We start from the raw sequence: 7948 nt of genomic DNA on the forward strand, positions 1-7948 counted from the left end.
TGGTGAAAGATTATAGGTCATTTTGTCTAAACCCTAATTAAGAGGTCAACTTCCCAAGGCCATAACTTGCTCATTTTTTATGATATGAAAGCTATTAAAGTTGAACAATCCATTTCAAGATGTCTACTTCAATTTTATGTTTGGAGAAAGAGAAAATTCAACTTTTATATGCATGTGATATGAGGAGACATTATTGGTCCTTTTGGACCAATGCCATTGAACAAGTGATTTTCCTCAACTTCAAAAATGCATAACTCCTTCATGCTAAATCTAAATGAGGTCATATTTGTGACTATTTTGAAGGAATTTGAGAGAGCTACAACTTTTATGAATTAATTATTCTCATTTGAAGCTCACATAAAAAGTTAGCCAAGATGGAATAAATAAACATATGGCTTGACACTTAGAAATTTTTTTGACATGTTTGATTTTCCCAACTTCCACCTCAAAATTCATCATGATCCAAGCTTCAAATGAACAAGTGTTCAACATGAATGTTGTTCCTCCTAGACATAATTGAACTTGCACATCGCTTGAACTTGGATCACCATTTGGCATAATTGAAGTTGCATTCCTCATAGACAATTGCATGGCTTACCAATGTGACTTCAGCAATGTTTGGAAGCAAGATCGGGTCCAGAGCGAGATCAATAGCAATTGGAAGCAAGATCGGGTTCATACAGACCTGCATTTAAGGTAATTTTCAGAATTTTTCATCTCTTCGATTCTCACTTAATTCTCCATAATTCCTTTTGATCTTTGGTTATCTGAAGTACTACCAATGTAGGCAACAAGATTGAGTTGCTTTGAGGTCAAATTGAAGCAACTCAGATCATGATCCTCAATTTTGAACTCCCTGTATCTTTCAATATACTTAGAGTTAGGAGAAATTGAGGCCAGATTCGAGCTCCTGAGCATTTTTACTTTTAAATCATGCCCTTCTTTTTTATTTTGGTGATGGTTGAGAGTGAACCAGTTCGATTAGGCTCACCGGAGAAGGAGACCGGAGCTTTGGCTCGATGGTGTGCTAGCGTTCGTCTGAGCCATAGGATCCTTTTAAATGTTCTAATCTCACGTGTTGGTTCTGATTAACTTTCCTACTACATATTGACTAAAGTATATTGTGGAACGCATGCTAGGATCCACTTGATCTGCCACCTCAATTAATGAGGGAGATCAAGTGGTCCACGTTTTTTACTATTTTCTTATTTTCATTTTATTTGGTTTATTTTCATTAATTCATATTAATTTTAATATTGATCCAAAAAATATGAGAGTTTCACCAAACATATTTAAATAAATTCATCTTCCATTTTCTGAATTAAAATTATTTTTGGATCATTATTAATATTTTGCATGATTTAATTTTTTTGGTGTATATTTTTAATTGCTTAAAAATAGTTTTAAGTTTCCAAAATTAATGAAATTTTTTCTCGAAGGTCCTTTGAAGTTGTTTGACCTATGATAAATCTCATGGTCATTTATTTGGTGTTTTGATGAGGTTTTAGGATTTTGATCAACCATAATTTAATTTTATGCATTTTTTAATTGATTTTAATTGTTTAATTGCAAAATAAATTGTGTTGAGCTTTTGGTATTGACTTGTTGAGTTTGACTTGTGTTGTTGGGCATTGGACAAGGTTGATTTCACATTGTTGACATAAAATCATTGGATTTAGGGGATTGATGAAATGTACATTTCATCTCCCAAAATGAATGAATGATTTTAATTTGATAAAAGTCCTCCCTTGACCAATTTGTGTTGATTCCAGTTCCCCTCCCTCTTCATCCCAAACCCATTGTCTTCTCATTAATTTCATGGACCTATGATATCTTTATATCCTAAGGCTAGTTGATTGCAAAATCAACATAAGTGTGGATAAGATTAGGTCCACCCCTTTGCAGATTCTTTTAAGTGTGGTATGTTTTAGAAGTATGGTTCATAATACCATATCTCTATCATGCATTAATACTAAAAAATTTATTGTCTGGCCTCAAATAGTTGTGACTTCTACATAAGTCCAATTACAATTGCTTAATATAGCGCTAAATTTTTGACACAAAAGGCATAGCATTCTAGTAAGTGAGATTGTAAATCTCCCCTCTTTCATGGTATTGTGTGGAAACTTGGCCTTTTTTCCTTCCTTTGTAAGATGTCTTGGTTCAAGGATCCATGCTTGTGAATAGTGGGTTGAGTGTTCTCCAAAGAATGGCTTAAACAAAACAAAAGAAAAAGCAATACTAACTTCTAATCAGCTAACAACTAACATTTAATTTCAGGGGCCATTTACTTTTATGCACTTTAATTTTTTAGTCTTTATTCATTTGCCATTATTCATACCATTTAACTTGTTTACCTTAATGCCATTTGCACTTTGCTCATTTGAGCCTTATCTTGTGATTATATTGTGATTGTATATACTTTCTTCTGTTTATGGTCTTTTGACCTTAATGTACATAATATTAACAAAAAACCCAAAAGACATTTGTGTGTACTGTTGAATTGGATCTGAGACATTGGACTTAGAATTAGGCAACACTCCCTATTCAAAAGGACTTGGCTGATGCCAACTTTCATGAAACCAAGTGCTTGTGAATTGAAACTTCATCTGAAGCAAGTATTGAAGATCCATTTGAGCTCATCTGCTACATGGTCTTATTGAAGCTATTACTTTGAACATGTGTCTAGTGCCTATCTTTGAGTTCATCTGATACATGGGAGATTATGAAGAAGATCATGGAGTTTCTAAGCTTGGATGTGGGTATCTTTTTTTTATGCCTTTCTCTTCATCTTGCTATTTGTGTATTGATATTGCTTGATTCTAAAGTCCAAGGGAAATCTGGGTTTCTATATGACATTCTTGTCTATTGGATTGCAGCCCATTGGTTAGATCTTTTCAACTCTTAACTTTTAATTTTTGTTTAGGATTAGTCTCTTCATCTCTACCCCACTTATTTAATTTTAAATCTCCCCCTCCTTTTAAAAATATTCTTTGCTTGTGTTTTTTATCTTAGACCATATTGCAAATTAGAAACTTTGGCCTTATGCCATTGCATTTTTAAACTCTTTTCTTAATCAAACTTGTAAATGAACCTAACTATATTTGACTTAAAATTTCAAAAGACAAAAAGAACTAACACTCATTCAAACCTTTTTAGGTCTTTTATGCCTTTGTTAAACTTTAATTTTAGTTTAAAGCAATACACCCATTTTGAAATTGTTACCACGAACTACGAGGTTTTGATCCCTCATTTTATGGTGGCACGTAGGCACAAGTTCGAAGGTCTTGTAAAACACAAAAATATAATTAATAAATTATTTTCTCATCTCCCCACTCTATTTATTGCAAACATATTTTTTGCCAAAACACATACACACAAAAAAGGGCTCCCTAGGAGTACCTAGGACACTTTGGGTGATAATACCTTCCCTCTGTGTAACTAACCCCCTTACTTGTAATCTCTGGCATTTTATTAGTTTTGATTTGAAAACTTCTTATCTTTTGAGTTTCATTCGTACTTTTCCCTTTTCCCTTGGAAACAATAAAAGCGTGGGGGCGACTCTGGTTTAATTGACGTCTAGCTTATCCACAGCTTGATGGTCATGAATTAACCGCTACAGAATGCCTTGTAACCAATCAATTTCTCACGTACCCTTGACATATGAGTTCTTATTTCATCTACTACCTAGATTACAATGTTGTCCTCTAGTCCCTCCACCGTATTGATGGTTGGACCAACATGTCGTGTCATTGGATTTCCCTTCACATTTGGGCCTTCTGGAGCGAGAGAGATAACCTTATGATCCAACAAGTCTTGTACTTTGAATTTGAGGGTCAGGAATTTCTCAGTAGTATGCCCAAGTGATCCTGCATGGAAGTCACACCTAACATTTTCATCGTAACCATGAGGAGGAGAATTTGGTGGAGGTGCTAGAGGTTTAGTCTCTACCAATCCCTTCGGAATCAAGTAGGGTAGGACTTGAGTATATGTTGTAGGTATGGGGTCAAAGTTCTTCCATGGTGTTTTGCTGATTTTGTTGAGGCGGTGCCCTATCCTGTTGTACTTGAGGCCTAGAGTATGCCTATTATGGATATTGATTAGAGACTATTGTAGCTACGTAAGGATTGTAGGGTACCTGAGGATGCCCCTCGATTATAACCGCGTTGGTTTCTCCTTTATTTGCATTACTATTACCGAAGTATCTCTTGGTATTGTTCTAATTAGAGTATGGTTTTCCAATGTTTCCACTCTTTAAGCCATTCTCAATCCTCTCCCCAATTATTACCAGGTCAGCAAATTTAGTAGACACCAAACCGATCATCTTTTTATAGTAAGGGCCTTACAGGGTGCCCATAAATATGTCAACTAACTCATTTTCCAAGAGTGGAGGTTGTACGTGAGAAGCTAGTTCCCTCCATCTTTGAGCATACTCTTTAAAGGATTCATTGCCTTTTTGAGATAGATTTTGGAGTTGCATGCGGTTAGGAGCCATATCCAATTTATACTTGTATTTATTTAGGAAGGTGTTGGCCAGGTCTTCCAAGGTCTTGATATGGATTATATCCAGTTGCATATACCAATCTAAGGATGCCCCACTTAAACTCTCTTGGAAATTGTGCATAACTAATTTCTCATTGTCCGTGTATGTGGCCATTTTCCTGACAAACATTTGGAGATGACCCCTAAGGCTACTAACACCTTTGTATTTTTCAAACTCCAGTGTTTTGAATTTCAGTGGTATAACCATGTTAGATACCAAGCACATTCCTACAACATAGACTCCAAAGATATTGAAGCCCTCAACAACCCTTAGCATTTCCTCCAAGATTTTATATTTGTCTTCATCTCTTGTTTCCCTAGTAGTGAAATCACGGTGGGAAGTTGGTTTACTTTCCTGGGCCATAAGCCTATGATCCTCATCCACGTACTGTTGGCTTAGATTCACATAGTTCTCTTGCAGAACGGGTATTTATTTAAGGTAGAGAAAAACAAGGAAGGGGGGTTTGAATTGTTTTGGAAAATAAAAACTTTTTAAGAACTTAGACACACGCAGAATAAAAAGAATTCAACATAAAATTTTATACTGGTTCGCTTGAAATTCAAAGCTACTCCATTCCACCTGGCCAAGGTGATTTCGCCTTCAAAAAGGACTTAATCCACTAATCTTGAAAGATTACACAAACAACCGTCTAAGAGAAATAATACCTTAACCCTCTCAAGTATTCAGACTTCACAGAGTCACTTGAGGAAATATCTTATCAATGATATGATTAGTAATGAACAGTGCTTCTAACAATAAGCAAATATTATAGAATATAAGAGCAAGAGATGTTCTCACATTAGAGCAGTAGCTCGTGAGAGAGTGAAAGAAAGTAATGGAAGAAGTGTATCTCAGGTCACTTTCTTGTGAAGTGATCCATCTTTTTTATAGGAGAATGAGAGGATCTTTGGGTGATGTTAATGACAAAATCTTGGTCATGGGAGAATGATTAATGTCATTACTCTCCTTGTTCTTTCCAAAGCAGTATGGAGCACAATAACTTTTTTCTAAAAATAGTTTCTTTCCATAAGCAATTTTCTTCAATGTTAAGTTTTTCTTGAGTCAGCGAATCCTATAGTCAGAGTCTTTATTTAGCAATGTTCGCCTTGTATCGGACTTTATCAGAGTTTCTCTTTATTTAACTTCTTCATAGTGTGCGTCTTCAGAGTCTGGATTCATTCTTCTCTATCAGAGTTTCTGACTTTAGTTTTGCTAGCGCTTGTGTTGGATCAGAGTCAGAGCCTTCTGGTTACTTATCTTCTGAGTAGTATCTTAGTGCTCAATTCTGTATCTGATGATTGTCTATCTGATTATTTTGATCAGAGTCCTGCACACTTAGAAAAATTTCGTTAGGGTACCATTTTTGTTTCATCCTTTGTTATCATCAAAATCTTAGTAATACATTGTAGAACTAAATTTGTTCTTACAATCTCCCCCTTTTTTATTATGACAAAACAAGTCAGAATAATGATGAAACAGTACTTAATATCTCAGAAACAGATAAAGGGAATGAACTCCCCCTTAGTTAGATCATCAGATTTAACAGAAGTTCTTACCGGACCTTCCTTGTGTGGAGTTGGTTTTGTACCTTAGCTCTTTTCCTGCATAACTTTAGTTGTCATAAGTCATTTAGGATTTATTAATATTCGCAGTGCCTTTAGAGGTTTTAGATATGTTTTCATCAGAGATGTTTTAGTTCTCCCCCTTTTTGTCAGAATCAAAAAGACTTAGAAAAAAATAGGCAAGAAATGGATATTCATATAACAGAGAAAAAACAGGTACAGATAGGCAGCAACCAAAGCATATATCAGAAGGGAGAAAGAAACATCAGAAGAAAAAGCAACAAACAAAGAGCCTAAGTTCCTAAGGGTTTGGGGGCGGAGGCATCCTTTGGAGCAGTTGAGTCAGCAGGTTCTGAATGTTGGTGTTGACAGAATCCTGGTGATCCAACCTAGCTCATACCACTTGTTGTTCCTTTTGCAATTCCTCCAGAGTCTTCAAGACCATAGGGGAAAAACCAGAGGTAGATTGCTCCCCCTAAGTCAAAGCATCAGCCCTGGTCTTGGCAGCTTCCTCTGCAGTAATATGTATTGCTTCTTCAGCGTCAGCTTTTTCTTTTACCTCGGCCTCAGTAGCAGCCGCAGCAACAGTAGCAGCAGCTTCGGTAGTAGCCTTTTCTTCAGCTTCTCTGATCCTTTCCTCTTCTTCCAGGTGAGCTTTCTCTTCTTCTTCCTTCCTGACCTTTTCCTCAGCCTCTCTGGCCAAGCGAGCTTGGAGCCTTATACCAGCATCTCTGATGAAGTCATTGCGGACTTGTTCAGAGAGGCCTTTCAGTTTGAAGGCTTCAGAGGTAATCCATCTGATCACTCTGTTCCAGTGGATCCTTACTGCAGAGGGATCATCACTGATGCCAGAGTTGATAGACAGAGACTTGATCTTCTCCACCAAAGACTCTGCAAAAACAGTTATTGCTTCTTCTAAGGTGGGGAAGGCAGTTTCTTGTTCAAAGTTAGAGGCTGGGGAGGATGGTGGAGTTTGGTTGGTGTCATCTGGATTTAACATAGGAGTGATGACTGCAACAGAGATTTGTGGTGGGGGAATATCAGAGGGAGATGGTGTTGTTTTTTCGGGTTGAAGATTTGGTTGAGGTTCAGATGGTGAGGGTATTGGTTGTTCAGGAGGTGGATTAGGTTGTGCAGGTAGTGGTGTTTAACGTTGATCAGATGAAGGTGGATTTTGTTATGCAGGGGGTGGGGAAGTGACTCCGGGTTCAGGTTCAGTTTGTGATGGCTGTTGAGAGGCCAGAGCAAGAGCTTGAAGCTGAGCTAGAGTGGGGGATTGGGAGTCAGAAGGTTTGTTGTCAGATGAGAGAATATAGTATGGTGGGGATGAAGGGGAGGATGATGATGGTGAGGATGATGATGGTGAGGTAGTTTCATTTAGCATTTCTGCTTCAAAAACGGGTAATGTAGTGGTTGCAAGGTTAAATTTGAGAGATGGTGGGTTAGAGGTTTTGGTGGTTAAGGGGGGTGTTTCGGATGAGGTGTAGATGGGAGTGGTTTGGGGAAGAGAAGAAGGAATAGGCTTAAGTTTTACAGAGCGGGAAGGAGGTATAGACTTACTTGGAGAGTCATCCAGAGGGACTGGAGGGCTTGACCCAGAAGTTTCTCCCAGCTTTGACTTCTTCGCCTTCTTGAACTTCCTAGAGGGCTCTCGCATCCTCTTCATGAATTTTGGTGGATGCTCAGGTAGCCAGTCCACTGAGAACTCAGAAATGTCCACCCCTTGGTTTGCAAGATCTTGTAGATAGTAAGTTACTACTTCAGAAGGGTCAATCTTGGAGAACAAATAGAGACCGTTGGGAATCTTCCTCTGATCCTTGAGTGCTTCCCAGGAAGTGTCTAG

The sequence above is a fragment of the Lathyrus oleraceus genome, chromosome 5 (assembly GCF_024323335.1).
Source record: "Lathyrus oleraceus cultivar Zhongwan6 chromosome 5, CAAS_Psat_ZW6_1.0, whole genome shotgun sequence".
NCBI classification, from domain to species: Eukaryota; Viridiplantae; Streptophyta; class Magnoliopsida; order Fabales; family Fabaceae; genus Lathyrus; species Lathyrus oleraceus.